Here is a 16,321-nt window from a genome sequence, read left to right as displayed (position 1 = left end):
GTAATCCGAATAGTGTCTGGGATAATATTCCATAACTGAATATATTAACATTTGCACTGAATGGGATGTATAAATAGTTTCCTATCAGTTCAGATCAGATTTTGCTGCCAGATGAATTCAGATTGGGTCAGGTCAGATTTTGCCACCAGATGAGCTATGAAGAACTTCCAGTTTCCAGAGCTTTTCAGATTTTGGAAATAGAGCTATGGGATTGTGAACTTGTACAAATGGAAACTTCTTCTTGACCATTCTACTAAATAGAAACATCAGTTGATTTACAAGAAGAAGGGGAGCTTTGATTTGGGGAATGTGCTTAGAAATATTAAGCAGGCAACAATAACGATGCAGTTAACATTTCTTGTGCAATTTTTATGTGCCAGGCATTACTGTAAGAGCTTAACATGAATTAACTCGCGTAAATCTCTTACAATTCTATGAGGTACTGTGTTGATGTATTGATAGGTCTATTTACAAATGAAGAGACTGAAGCACAGAAAGTTTAAGTAACTCTGCCAAACTCACACAGCAAGTGATTGGAGTTTAAACACAGATTGCTCCCTTCCCTGAATATTAATACTATAGTTTTATGTTCTACACAAAGAAAACAGTTCTTATATATCATTCTACACACATTCCTCTTAACTATAGGAAACTAAGGGGTATATTTTACATTTGAAGTCCTATAATACCTCTCAAGAAGCTTGCTTTCATGTGGAACGTCTTTTGTAGAAGAGAACATCTGCAATTCTTTATCTTAAACCTGAGCCGATTAACAGATTATTGATGCAAACAAGCTTATTATGAATAATAGAAGAATCAAGCATTTAGATTATTCCTTGAGGATAGACGCTGGTTTCTAGTCACTGTTTTATCTCCAAGGCCTAATTTTGAGGCTAGTGTATGATTATTTTCCAAAGCGTCCTCTGTGTATAACAGGCGCTTTGTAGAGTGAAAGAATAAACCCAAATCTCCAAAACCCCTCAAAATAAATGAGTCCCATTCAGAAATGCTAACTTATATTATTCTACTTATTTACATTTTTCTCTTAGTTGATGTTAGTCCAGAAGAATTTTTATGAAATCAAATTTTATGTTGATTTGTTTTTACATAAAAGTATAGCATCGATGGAGGGGAGGTTAAGTTTGCTTTTAGCCAAATGTTATTGTTTTAGCTGGTCTCTGCTGACTCCTGGCCATGCTTATGTAAATGTGTATTTATAATGTATATATGCACGCGGAACGTGTGACACATTCTGATAGGATCAGGCCTTATTCAAACAGCACTTGGAAAATGATGCTGCTTATCAGGTTTTACCACTCCAGATTCTTGGTTGCTGGAGTCAGGTGCTTCCACTTGGTTCCCATGCTTATCTCTAACAATATCTGAAGGGTTCTTTGACTCAGAACTTTGTAAAGATGAAAGGATTGGGAAGGCCTGAAACCATACTATAAGACATACTATCAACAGTTTTCTAAATTTACCTTGAGCAAACCATGTAGTTCTTGTATTAATTGCTAATCCTATTCCTTAAGGAATTTGTGGATAAAAAACCAACTCCTTCCTGGTCCTGTCCATATTTTGCATCGTTGCCATGGTTCTCCCCTATGGTTTGCACTGTCCCAGTTTCAGGCTGTATATGGCAGAGTCACTCTCTTGTATTAGGGCTTTTCAATCAATTGAGAATTCTCAGTCTCTTCATCGGCAGTTGTTCAGAGTTCTCCCTCAAAGCACAAAGTCTTTCTCTCTGAAGTTCTGTAGCAGATCTTACCTTGATACTGCACAGGACAGTGCTGGGACCTTAGAGAGGCACTATTTTTCAAACCATCCTCTGCAAAATTGCCCAAGGACTATTCATCCCTCTAGCTTTTTCCTCTACTATGCTGCCTCACTAGATCTCACTCTCCCTCCCTCTTTCTTTCTCTCTCTCTCTCACTCTCCCTAACCCTCTGTACTTTTATCTGTTTTGCACTGCAGGGGCAGCATGGGCCATTTTGACAGAGAGTGGCACTTTCAGGTAGGGTAATTCCAGATAAAGGATTCCCCATTGAATAGTAGCCACTTACCCTCTATTACTTCCTGTGTCACATTGTCTCTGGATACCTCTTTGGCTTTTCTTAGATTACACAGACATATGTTGACACATGGAGAAATATATACACCTACACTCCTATGCCATCCTTGCAGAGAGATGATAATTTGAAGATTTAAGTTGTCCTACTGGTTTTTCAAATATTTATTATACTAGTTATTAATATAGAATCAACTTTAAAAATCTTTTTTTTCAATTTTAATTGAAATTCTTACTTGGCAACATTCTTATTTTCCCCATTTGGGAGACTCATGCTCATATGCAAATATGTAACTTTGTGGTTTATCATCAATAGGACTCATAATCTCCAGGAAGCTGAAAAAGCTAAAGACATAGTAACCAAGTTGTTTTTGCTCACCTTTGGTCTTTTGGGCTGTTTTTCCAAGAAAAGACTGAGAAGTAGTTTTGGGGTCATAGTGACACTAGAGGGATACTAAATAAGCTATTTACTCCTTTCCATCCATCTATTGAAGACAGAGTCACAATCACCATCATTGCCTTCAAATTAACTCAACGAGAATCTGGTGCTTATCATGTACCCACTAGTGGACAATGTGGATGTAGTATGGGAGATTATACTAGACATAAGAAGCTTAAATGCCAACATTTAAACTAAAAACACGTTATTTTAAGTATCAAAATAGTTTAGAATATATGCCCTGAAGCCCAAAGTCCCTAATACAATTACAGAATTCTAGAATCAGAAAAATTTTTCATTGATTATATAAATTAACATTTTTTGTTTACTAAATGAAGAGGCTGGCACACAGAGGGGCTGATTTGTCCAAGATTTTAGGAAATTATGGTAGTGGCCATTTACGTGAGTATAGGCCCTGAACCCTCTCCTTGCATCTTTTGGGCTCTGCCCTTTCTTCCCATACTGAATTATATAATTCACTTGCTGGCTCTTAGACACTATTAATTTGTCAAAGAGTGTATTTTAGAGTGTATAAATATACGTTTTAAAAATTTTGCGATGAATATAGTAGGCATTTTAGAAATGTTGACATTCTTGGCATTGAACATCATTGTGCACTAAAAAGTATATGCTACTAAAAATATTTCTTCTTATATTTAGATTTAAAAATTCTCTTCAAATTATAAACAAACATCAAAGCTAAATTTGAACCTAAACTAATTGAATTTTGTTTGAGTTCTTTGGCCAAAAAATAATTCAATTTCCCCAATATCAAAATGTCACAATGAATAACTTCTTAATATTTTTCAAAACCAATAAGTTGCATCTAAAACAACCAGCATCTTATGCTGCTAGAATTTTGATACTGATGTGGCTTTTACTAGATGTTTCCTATAAATTTGATTTTTGCTGATTGGCTTTACTTTATGCTATCTTCCAGACATAATTGTTCAATTTATTGAAACTCTTTCTAGGAAAATGGCTACTAAAATATGAACTTTATAATAATTGAGAGAGGTCTTTCTTTATTCATCATTCATTCATTCATCCATTCACTTGTCTTTCTGACTTCCTTTCACTTCTGTCAGAAAATTACTGTCATAAATTGCGTTACTTTAAATACATTACAATGTTATAAGCTTAACATCAATTGCACAGCCCATCCATTGGTTCAGAGATGAGCTTGTAATCTAATATGAGCCAATGGAATGTGAGGGATACTTGTTGAAACTTATGGGAGAGAAAAGCCTCCTATTTTTCTGTAGTAGATAAAGGTAAAGACCCTCTTTGACACTAGATAGAAAGAAGGAGGGTTATCCTTGACAGACAGTGGCAGTCATCTGTCTACCAAAATAGTACCAGGCTAGGAAGAAGCTGACATTGTAAAGACAGAAAAGAGAGACCAAAAGATCTTCGGCTACGTTATTGTGACTACTAGTTCAAGTCTTGCCCGAAACTAGCCTTATTTCAATACATTCTCTTTATTACTTAAGCCAGTTAGAGTTGGGGTTTTGGGTTTTTTGCACCCACAATAGTACTGAACGATACACTATTATTGCCATTATGTATAAAAACAGTTTTGTTTGTTCACTATGGCAGACTCTATTAGTCACCTACACAAAAGACTCCATTCTTCTTCCTTCTTAACAAAGCCCAATTTTATTCATAATTTAGGCAGACAATGTATTTCAAGGGTCCTCCTCATCCACACCAGAATGCTCCTGTTTATTAGTGTTAACCAATAATGATGATTCTACTTTCTTGTCAAGGGCTGCTTTGGGAATATGATATAACCACAGACAAAAAATGTATAAGGTAAATTGTGCTGCAAGAATCATGGAAGTTTTCCTAACCCTTAAAAAGGTGAGACAAGACAAGACTCTCCTTTGTCTTTCAACGTTTAGACAATGCCCTGCAAAGGATATAGCCACTTTACAAATAGGAGGGAAAGACCACAGAAACTAAGAGAAGCCAACCTGGCTTCCTTGAGCCACAGAATGAGCTAACCCTGGAATTCCCCAGACTTCACCTTATGTGCGGTAACAAATTCCCCATTGTCTACGTTGCTGATAGTCATGTGTACTGTTATCTGGAGCTGAAATCACCCTGACTGATATATTCACAGATGGTATTGATTCTTTGAGGTTAATTCCAACTAAAAATTGGAATTACCTCTCTTGATTGATTGAACTCCATCTGAGTCTTAAAAAATAAAGATATTTTTACAATTTTAGGCACTCTTTCTCATTTGAAGTTTCAATCTAAGTGGTTTAAAGAATAGAAGTGACCAATTAGTACATAATACAGATTAAATTTAAGTAATTCCTATATCTTCAACCAGAGACAAAATGAGAACTTGGCCTGCTGAAAATTAATATGTCCTAAGCCTTTGTTTATCCAGGTGGTTAGAACCAGAAGACACAGAGAGGGCCATCCTGGAAAATAGCCAGAACAAATGGCCACAAGACTTAATGGTCATTCTTTTGCCAATTCCTAAGATTCCTATTATCTTAGCATTTCCCAGATCAGAAGTTAATAATAGATGGAAACAAAAAAGAATGAGACACCTGGTATGTTTTATTCTTTTAAAGTCAGGAATATTCCATAAATACTTGAGAAGTACTCAGAATATGACACCCAGGGATATGTTGTGACCTCAGATCAGGAGAATATGCTGGTGGGACAAGGCTCACATGTACTTATATGAAATACCTGATGGTAGAGATAGGGGAGAAGGAGGGGGGAGTGGTGATGAGGTTGAAAAATGGCCTGCATATTCCAAGTCTGCTTCTACGCAAGGATTCCGTTGGTATCAGTCATAAAAATAGAAACAAGATATAAACATTTACTTTGCATGATTGCTAAACAAGTTCTTCGTAAAATGACATAAAGTAAGTGCTCTGTTAGTGTTCATTTCTTTCCCCACTTCCTTTTTCTTCCTCTCTTTTCCTTCTGTCTTACAAGTATGGAGGAAGGAGCTATGGAAAAAGGAAAAAAGTGAAATCATAATTATGGAAGTATTTTGACGTGTCTAAAAATTATAAATATTATTTTCTAATATTTATGTACAATACATTCAAAATATATACAACAAAACTTCCCCGTATCAGAATGGAAGCATTTTGCTGAGTATTTCACCAGTTTCCTTGACAGCTTTTTGCGCTTCTCTAAAGTGCCTTGGATTTAAGCCCAACCTAAAAATAACCCTTTCACCATTAGCTTTGATGATGTTCTCAAGGTATGTAATTTACATGATAAAGTAGGTAACTAATGGGAAAAACATCTATCAAAATTAACACATGTACCAAATATCAGAAGATTTCCTAAATAAGGAAAAGCTTGTTTGAGTTCCCTCTTGGGGAATTTCTCCATTACTTTTGACTGTAATGAAATTATATCTTGAAATTTCAAAAAATAAAATCAAGCTGTTAAAATTGGAACAGCATCCACTGGGAGGAAGAATTGAAAGAACCATGTTTCACAAGCTGTCCTTAAGAACAGGGCATTTTTATGCTGCCAATTTAACTTAGCAGAGACATTCCTGGCCTTCACCCATCCCTGGGGCAATTTCTTCCTGTTGTCTTATTACTGTAAAATTTAAACTAACAGCAAGTTTCATGAATAGAAATGAAAGAAAGAGTTAATAAAAATGAAGTTAGATGTAATTATGTAGAAGAGCAGAATTTGCCACCTTAAGACTATCTCTTAGGTGTGAGGATTATTTTGGGCTTGTTACCTTTAAGGAACTGCAGACAGGGGAGAAGCTCTGAAAACAAAGCAGAAGTTACCTTTTGTAAGAGACATTTACATTTGTAAGGGAAATCTTCATTTGTAAAGGTGTCCCCCACTCAGTACCAAGAAGAGGGGGAGGTGACCTTATCTCTAGAAACTTACCAATGCAGAAGGCAAGGACTTAAATCTGCATGAAAACTTTACTCTTATTTACTGTGCTTTCTCTGGTAATCTCCCATAACTGACTCCTCCCGCCCCCAACATCCTCCTTTATCTTTAGCTGAAGATGTTATTTAAGGTGACAACCTCAGCCATTCTGGCAAGTTGTTCAGTTTTCCTGGGTCTCTCCCATGTATATGTGTCATAAAGCTTTGTTTGATTTTCTCCTGTTATTCTGTCTCATGTCAATTCATTTCGTAGACCAGCCAGAAGGACCTAGAGGGTAGAGGAATTGTCCTTACTTATATAGGAGGTAAGATTGATAAGCAGTGTTTGTTTCTGTGAGCTATTCCTCTCAAGTGTGCAAGGGCCCTCCCACTTTCATATTTTCCTACCCACTTCAACTCTGCTATTGCTTCTCATGCACTCAAACCACTTTTATGTCCTTCCCTAAAAACTACTTTTCTCTTGTTCTCTTCTAAACTGAACCCTGTAGATTCCAAAAATAAATGTCTAAGTGCTCAGGTGTACCACTGTAAAGCCCATTTGTATCATCTGATAAGTGGTCCCTACCAGCTTGTTAGTTTTTTATGGCCATCTATTACATTTCTGTAAAGTGACTAAAGCTGAGGAAGAAATAATGGAGTTTAGAAAAGTCCTTAATAAAATAGTACCCGTAGAGATTAAGAACATAATTTTTTAATGAGAATTACAAGGGCACAGAGGTGAAGGATGCTGTAGGAGTGTATTGCTTGACCTAGTGGGTATGGAGACAATTAGACAAAATTAAGAGTTTGAATCAATAGGACTTTGTGATAAGCTGGATGGAAGATCAAAGGAGGAATCTAAAGTAACTCTCAGATTTCTGACTTTAGCAAATAGATGCATGGTGATGCTATTTCACTCAGCTGGTGAACACTGGAAGGATACCAATTTTGGAGGATATACAATGAGTTCAGTTTTGCACATAGTGTATCTGAGATGCTTATGAGATCTATCAATGGAGGGATCAGGGTCCAGAGCTCAGGTCTGAGGTAGAGTTGTAAATGTGGGCATCATTCACACAAATAGATTGCAACCAAGGCCAGAGGAACGAATGAAAATACCCATAGAGAGAAAGAAGGAAGTTTAAAACCAGGAATGTAAGGATCTCCGTGCAGTAATTGACCTGAGGAAGAGCCCACAAAATGAGACCAAAGAAGTAGCCAGAAAGTTTGGCGGAAAAGAGAGTGTCATATTGCAGAAGTCAAAGGAAGGGTGTTTTAATGGGGCCTGTCAACAGTGGCAAATGTTGAGGTCATTCAAGATGATCACTGAAGCCAGTCCATTGGATTTAGTGACACCAGAAACCTCAGCGAGGCCAAGTTAGGACTGTAATTGAAAATAAAAGCTAGAGTGCAGTGGGCTGACACAAGAAAAGTAGGAGGAAAGAGAATCAGAGTATAGATGACTCTTCCAAGAGACTTGACTGTAAAGGTTAGAAGAGTGGTAGAGCAGGAGCTGAAACAGGCATTAAGTAGTGAAAGTGTTTTATTTCCTTTTTAAGATGGAGCAGTTGAGTGTGTTTAAATACTAATGGCTTGGAGCCAGCAGAAAAGTTAACATTTATAAGGAAGAGGGAATAACAATGGCAAAAAATTCCAGAGGATGCAGGAGGGTCTGGATCTAGTCCTCTCTGGATATTGGAAACCCTCAGTTGCCCTTAAATTGAAATTCAAGTCCATTGGTGACACTGCACCCAAATGTCCTATAATGGATAGATTTTTCTCGTTATTGTACTCTGACATTCCTTAGTTTTCCCTTCTGTAATTGTTTCCAATTACTGTTGTAATAAATTACCACAAGTTTAGTGGCTTATAACAATACAAATTTATTATCGTATAGTTCTGGAGATTGGAAGTCCAAAACAGGTGTCACTGGGCTGAAATCCAGATGTTAACAGGGCTGTGTTCCTTGCAGCAGACCTAGAGGAGAATCCATTTCTTTGCCTTTTCCAGCTTCTATAGGTCACTTGCATTCTTTGGCTTCTTCAAAGCCAACAGTGTAGCATCTTCAGAAATTTCTCTCTGACACTGACCTCCAATTCCCTTTTATGAGGACCCTTGTGATTACATTTGGCCCTCTCAGATAATGTAGGATAATTTTCCCATCTCAAGATCCTTAATTTAATCCTAACTGCAAAGCTCCTTTTGTCATAACATATTCACAGGTTTTGGGGACATCTTTGGGGGGGATCCTATTGTCAGAGAGACTTAATAGCAGTGTCAAGTCTGCAAAATGACTTGTACCCCCTCTCCACAAACTTTATTCCTCCACATAGATTCAACACGCAAAATGCTAATCAACGAAAAAGATAATCCTTTATCCCGTCTTTCCACACACACACAAAAAAACAACTAAATTTCATTATCATTATCAAAGAATAACTCTGCCAATACTATTATTACTGTGGCATCATTTTATCTCTCAATGCCATACAACACTAGAAGCTGTAACACCTTTTGAAAATTAATGCAGATAAACTAAATTGGTGTTCCTCATTTCATAAGGACTTACCCTCATATAAGCCCTGGGCATCAGGAAGAAAAACAGGGAGAAGACTCACTGTGAGGCACTCTAGTGCAACATGCAGTCCAAAGGATGTACAATCATCCTGACTTGTATTCCTCCAACTGACTTTGAATCCATACTGATTCCATTTCAGACAAGCATAGAAACAGTCCTTCATCTATTGTCTCTTTTTTTTTTCTTTCTTTCTCATAATCTTCTAGGTCTCTCCCTCTCTTGAATTTCCTGTTCTACCAGGATCCATTTTTACCCTTTGGCCCCTGGCCAGGCTGTCAGCCATTGCGTTCATCCATTATTCTCTTCAAAGCAGCCAGACTTATAGGAGGGGACTTCAGGTCCTGCTCGTAGGAAGAGGTAAGAGAGGTTCCAAAAACCCTTCCTGCTGCTTAGATTGATCTCCTCTTGGCATAACTCAGGTGCATGGTTATGCTAACACTGTTTGTGTCATTTTTCAACCTCGTCTAAGAATTCCTTCTGCAGAACAATCCGATGTGATCTGAGACCCTGAAGTAGGTGGGAAGGAACCCTGCCCCAGAAAGAGAGCTATGGGGTAAGTTAACCTACGCTGTCCCACCCTTGCCTAGTAAAACACTGCCCTACCCGTGTACATAGAAGGTGGAAAACAGCACCGCACTCTGCTCACCCAGCAATGTCTGGCCACTGGGAGTTTCCCCACCTCCCGCCATGTGCCAGCCTATATTCATTTTGTGGCACCATCTTTGTGATGTCCTCACTTGCTTTTCCACACAAACAGCCCTTCCCTCCCTCCTGAGCTACTGCGAAGGTATTTACACATCTTTCTGTGATAATGTTCTTATCAATCTTCTTGCACATATCAGCTGACTCCAGCAAGCTCCAAGAAGAAACTTCTGGATTCAGATCTGCAGAAGGGGATTCACTTGTGCCCTGCGTGGTGGTGGTAGCTATTAAACTCTTACGGAAGCTGGAGAGTCACTATGCATCCACCCCAAAGCATGCTCTCTCTCTCTTCCCCTTCCTCTGGTTCCTTCCCTCTCCCACCCCCTCCTCATGGGATGGAAGAGAGACTCCTATTCAGACTTGCCTATGAGGAAATAGATCCATCCATTCATTTGGAAGCAGAAACAGAAGCAAAAGCAAAAACAAACCTCTAAACAGTCATCATTGTCTCTGGATATTCTGGAGATAATTCAGCCAAGTTAGAACTGGCAAGATGCTGCTGAGATTTAAGCTAATTAGAGGAGGAGCGGGAGCCTTGAGGACCGTGGATGCATGCAGTAAGCTAATAATGTTTACAGGCAGAGCCACGTCAGATAACAAGGGAGGGGCGTACAGAGTATATTAGATGTGATCTCTCTTCCCCCACTGTGTGTATTGCTGCCTGGTCAAGAAGAGGCTTGCCTGGGAGATTTCTGGCCTACCTTTTAGGATTTAGCCAAAAGCTTAATTCACTATTGTAGCTGAGCAGAAATTCAATTGCAAAAACCTGGCTGATCATCAGAATTACCTGGAGAGCTTTGTAGAAATATAGATTCCCAACACCCTCCTAGCTTCACTCAAGCGGAATTTCAGCAATGAGGCCTGGATCCTCTGTATTGATGAAGCTTCCCGGGCACCAGCTTGGAGAACCATTTTTATAGCTCCTGAGAATCTCTAAGTCACAGCTCTGGAAGAGACCTGTTCTAATGTTTCTGTTTTTCTACTTAAAAAAGAAAACCGTGAAACTCAGAGATGTTAGGTGCAATGTCGTACAATCCCAACAGTTTATTATCTGGGGAAAAGATGCAGTAGTGAAAAGCTTCGTGTAAAGAAAATATGTGTCTTGGGAGGAAATCTAGGAACTATTCTAATGATACACCAACTGAAAGCCTTGAACTGGCCGTTGCTACGGTGATTTTGTATCATATATGCACTTAACTTTCTTTCATTTATTCACTTAACAAGTGACTTAACAAATGTGCCAAGCAGTGCTTTAGGCACAGAGGATACAGTAGTAAACAAAACAATCGAAAGCTCCGTCTTCATGGATCTTTCATTCTAGTGTAGGGGGAAAGAGTACCAACACGAGAAAAATAAAATAGAGCAGTCAGGTAGAGCATATCAGTAAACCAAAGCAGGGAACAGGGATTTGATGAGTTCAGCAGTGGGGGCCGGGTTGAAACTGTAGGCAGGATGGTCAGGGAAGGGGCCATTGTGTGAAAGTGACTTTGGAGAGGAAAGACCTGAAAGAATTGAGGGAGCTAACCATGTATGCATCAGGGGTACAATTTTTCAGGCAGAGGAAACAGCAAATGCAAAGGCCCTGGGGTGGGAATATGCCTGGTCTTTTAGGAATGAGGATAGTGGGAATATAGCAGAGTGAATGAGGAGAGAAAGAATAGATGGGTCAGCAAGGTAAAGGGGGGCCAGATCACGTAGGATCTTGCATTGTAGCACTTGGTTTTTAGTGTTCATGAGACGAAAAATCATTGGTGGATTCTGAACAAAAGAGTGTCAAGACCAAACTTATTTTTTAATGGGACCTCTCTGTGCAGAGTTGAAACCAGATTGAAAGGGCAGCAGAAGCATGGTGGCCAGATATAAAGCAATTGCAGTACTTCGACTGCATGCGCTGGGCACGAGAATTAGCCATTTCAATAAATACTAAACATAGGCTCACAGTGTTTTATGCCTCGGAGTGAACACAGGACGGAGGCTAGGAACCTGCAGTTCCCTTGATCTGCTTATCTCCCACACATGGCTCGCGGTGAGAGCATCCCACCACGGCAGAGTGGTTAGAGATGAGTGCTTTTCATCCCACCTCGTCTCCAAACACTGAACAAGTTCCCGAAGCATCCACATCAGCCAGACCCCTCACGCTGGTTCTGAGGACAGGTGCAGGCACAGCATCTGCTTGAAGCCCAATGAACTTGAAGCAACAAGTGCTTCCTACACAGTCTCTCTTGCTCCTTGTTTTTTCTAGGTCTTTTTTTTTGTTGTATTTTCTATGGGCTCTCTGATCCCACTGCTCTCCTGAGTACTTTCCCCTGACATCAAGGCTGCAGCCTTTCCATCATGCTTTCAACTAAGTATCTTATTCCCACCAAAGCACTTATTAAATCAGACAGATATTTTTAAGCACTGGATATGGGACTGTTGGGCTATTGCTAGGTGAAAATATAAATTTGCTCCAGTCTGCTACTTCACCTCAAGTTTTCTGTTTAAGATATAATCTTATTATAAGACTGGTCATCATTATGATGTGGGAAGTTTTGTGATACATATCAAAAATTTCTAGCAAATATCACACTGCATTTTAATTCTTTTAATTGACCAAACATTTGTCAATTCAATCTGTTCTTATAATGCTGCTTGTTTTTTCCAAATCAACAAACACACGCCAACTTCAGATGTATTTTAAGCGTTCACAGCATTGGCGGAAAGAAATGGAAAACCCTTCGAAGTCGGTCATTTGGCACTCTAAAGATTGGTCTCTGTACAAATAAAAACATTGAAGGGGCAGATAGAGAAATCTTTGAGAAGTAAGACTAATCTGATTTTCAAGAGGTAAAATATTTGTGCTACAAGAATGCAAAAAATAAGTGAATCATTTATTTCAGAGAATTACTATTCTCAAATGTTCGTTGTAAAAGTCTAGAGGATAGAAAACTAGGAAGGTTTTTGTTGTCGTTTTGTTTTTTGTTCAAGTAGGGAGAGGGATATGTTTACAAGGATGTGCCAATTTTCAAGTCCAACTATGGCAATAGATGAAACCGGACTCCCTTGTGGTTACTGAGAAATATACACAGCTTTCAAAACCAGCTTGAAGGTGAGTCAGAGTGATGGGCATTCATGCAGAAGAGGAAGCTGACATAGTCTTTTAGGCCAAACGGTAATCCTGGGTGGCTTTGTTGGAATGAGGTATTTAATCACCTCACCGGTAAGAGTCTCATTGAGTAAATACTTGGAAACCTTGGTCATTAGCTTGAAAGGCGGAGAGAAAAGTAAATATTCCTGAGTGAGTATCCAGCGGAGGTGTTTGTTGAGGCAAAATCCTGAAGGTCCTTTAGGGTTTAACCCAGGGTTGCCTCTCCCTGCTCAACCCTGCAGCTGCAACTGTAGGAGCCAGCAGCGCGTCTGATTCATTCTCTATGTGCTGGCTCCCAACAACTAATGAATGAACGAATGAACGAAAAGATAACCATGGTGGATATTGAGACCTGGTTGGGGACAAGTGTGCTTCCCATTGTTAGAGGTATTTGAATCAGAAACTAGGTCTGTGCTTCTCAGAATTTCTCTGTTTAGTAAACACTTTTGGGTGGTGGCATAAGTGAAGGGATCAAAAGAGAACACCCTTTTTAGAAAGAAGTACTTAGAAGATCTAAAAAAAAGCCTCCCAGCCATTCACTGGACCACCCTTCAGCTCTGTATCACTGTTTACACAAAACTATTAACTTCCCGGATTCACGAGGCAATGTTTTCACGTGTTGTAGGTCTTTTGACCTAGTGTTACAACACACCTTTCTCTGATTAGCAACAAGTGTACCCAGCTCTCTTCCCAGTCTGTCTATCACAGCCTCCCACCTGTCAGATATCTCTATGAGAACATGTAGCTGCACTGATGGCAAATGCAAATTTTACTCATTGATTACAATTAGCAGCTGACCTAGGAAGACCTTGAGGGACCCCAACGTCTGAAAGCCACTTGCTTAGAAAATTACCAGTTAGGGATATTGCAGAAATAATTCCTGTACAGGTGAGACCAGATCACCCCAAAATGCATATTCCAACTCTAAGTCTCTAAGCTACTCCTTAAACTACAATTACCTCTGCTGTTATCTATTTAGTCATTTTTGACAGACATAACTCTCATCTGACACTTTGCTGAGAGCCTGAAGCTTTTGAGGGTATGAAGAATGAGAAGCTGGAAATGGCCAAAGGCAAATGTCACAATTTCTTCTGGGCCTTTCGTCTTTCAGGGCCCACATCGAAAACTGAGCACAGCCTGGCCCAGCTGCAGACAGAAGGCTCCTGTCGTCTGTCCTCTTTCTAAACCTGCACAACTATCCCCACGGCTTCTCCTGTCTCTTCTTTGTCATGACCCTGAAACTTCCTTCTCACTCCTGCTGCACACCTATTTTAAATGGAGGCTGAAAGAGAGGAAATCATGAAAAATGGCGTCTGCTTGTGAAAACCTCCGCACCAGTAGCAGTCGTGATGAGTTCATAGCCTGACTGTGGCTAGTCGGGTTTGTCCCCCTGTCTCTGACAGATAGAAGAATCCCTCTTATCTCTGGGTCTCCTAGAACCTCTGGGTAAGGGGTTACACTGAGATTATCTGGTCAGATGACAGAATTCTCCATGCTTCAGGCAGTCGTGGCCTTGGCAAGACTGTCTGAGCTGCTAGTGAAAGCCTAGGAAAGACATAGGAAAAACCAGTGTTTGAGATTTGGGAACATGGAGAGCAGTCAGGACCTTTGCGACACACATCCCTTCCAGATGAGGGAAGCTGGACCAGGGGAGAGGATTGCAGGCCAGATCATACGCAGGTTAGTAGTGGAGTCTGGAAAACTCACTAGGGTAGCCTTGGGCTATTTCCAAGACAAATAGGATGTGAGATTCCTGGAGTTCCCCACTTTGTTGAAGAGCTTATATCACTTTTGTTATTTATAATGTGTTTAGAAACGGAACAAAAATATTTTTGTTATATACGTAAAAAGGTCATTTAATAGTAAAATACACTTGTATGAGATTTTTTTTTTTTGGTGTACGTGCTTTTATCTTGTCTCTTTATCAGCATTTTCATTTAATATATGAAAACAATACAGTAGTAATCAAAGGCCTCATGCCATCTCTCCTTTTTTCAGCTTCTTGTACCTTCTCCATTCCTTTTCCAATGGTCTTCTCCCTGTGCTATGGACTGAATTGTGTCCCCTGCCCCCATTCATGTGTTGAAGCCCTAACCCCCAATGACATAGTATTTGGAGATGGTGCCTTTGAGAAATAATTAGGTTTAGATGACATCATGCCAATGGGGCCCTCTTAATGAGATTAGTGCCCTTATAAGAAGAAACATCACAGAGTTTGTGGTGTCTCTCTCCATCATGTGAGGACACAGAAGGTGGCTATCTGCAAACCAGGAAGAGAGCTCTCACGGGAACCCAACCACGCTGGCTCCCCGATCTTGGACTTCCAGCCTCCAGAGCTGTGACAAAATAAATACCTGTTGTGTAAGCACCCAGTCTCTAGTACTTTGTTATGGCAGCCTGATCTGACAAAGACACCTGCGTCACTTTCTCTACCTACTACTCTCTTCTGAGAGGGCAGAGACAGAGGATGTGGACCTAGTGACTATAGTCGCCTATGTAATGTCACTCTGCTGCATTTTTGCCCTTCTCCCCAAATCCCCCCCAGTAGATAGTTGTATACTTTTAGTTGTGGGTCCTTCTACTAGTTGTGGCTTGTGGGACGCTGCCTCAACATGGCCTGATGATCAGTGCCATGTCCGCGCCCAGGATCCGAACTGGCGAAACTCTGGGCCTCCAAAGCAGAGCACACCAACTTAACCACTCGGCCACGGGCCTCTACCTATACTGTATTATTTTTTAAAAAACAATTCAAAAAACACTTTTCAACAGTTTGCCTTCTAGAATAGCACTAAACTCCTTTCTTCAATGTACAAATGGGTAAACAATAGCTTTTCCTGAAAGGAAAGGAAAAACTGGGGAAAGAAAAGATTGACGGAGGGGTCAAAGAGAAAGGAGAACATGACAGACAGACATGTACAAAGAGAGAGGCTCCTCATGCGCACCTCCACCCCTAAGCCTCACAGAAGCCCAGCCTTCCCCATTCTGCCCACCATTCCTATCCTTAGCCTCTTCCAACTGCCTAAGGCTGCCACTTCCTATCTTCTCTGTCCTCTCCTGTTAAAACTCACTTCAAACCACAAGAACCCATTCTCCCGAGCCCAGATTTCCATGCCTCCACCTTCTGGGGTAACAAAAACATGATCTAGTGCTAAAGGTTGAGGGTCAGCAATCCTCCCTCCCAAATAACAGTTGTACACATTAACTAGAGCCATCTATAAGGAAGACATCCGCCTGCGTTTCGGAGAGTGCTCATCCAAAAGGAAACTCTAGCCTAGCACTATCCAGTAGAAATATAAGGAGAGCCACAAATGCAAGCCACAAGTGATATTTTTAAGTTTTCTAGTAGCCACGTTTTTAAAAAGTAAAAACAATTAATTTATTAATTTTTAAAATAGATCTTAACACAATATATCCAAAATATTATTTTAATGTGTAATCAATTTTTAAAATTTAATGAGCTATTTCACATTGTTTTCAAACTAAGTCTTCCAAATCAAATGTGTATTTTATACTTACAGCATATCCCGAT

General features: G+C 39.7%; 1 protein-coding gene and 1 long non-coding RNA gene across 9 annotated transcripts in view; one reads left to right on the top strand and one right to left on the bottom strand.

Moving 5' to 3' along the window:
- CCDC192 (coiled-coil domain containing 192) overlaps positions 1-16,321 on the top strand; it is a 224,797-nt gene that overhangs the window by 160,798 nt on the left and 47,678 nt on the right. The gene's annotated exons all lie outside the window — the stretch shown is intronic.
- LOC138917301 (uncharacterized) lies at positions 5,067-10,235 on the bottom strand. 2 transcript variants are annotated; one of them, XR_011425095.1, is made up of 3 exons: positions 10,094-10,209; positions 6,244-6,273; positions 5,067-5,485 (listed from the first exon to the last, which is right to left on the bottom strand). It is a non-coding gene; the product is annotated as an uncharacterized lncRNA (long non-coding RNA). The 2 variants fall into 2 exon arrangements; XR_011425094.1 differs by lacking the exon at positions 6,244-6,273 and having other exon boundaries at positions 10,094-10,235.

The sequence above is a fragment of the Equus caballus genome, chromosome 14, assembly GCF_041296265.1.
Source record: "Equus caballus isolate H_3958 breed thoroughbred chromosome 14, TB-T2T, whole genome shotgun sequence".
NCBI classification, from domain to species: Eukaryota; Metazoa; Chordata; class Mammalia; order Perissodactyla; family Equidae; genus Equus; species Equus caballus.
Note: the sequence above shows the minus strand (reverse complement) of the source record. Positions and strands in the feature narration are given on the sequence as shown.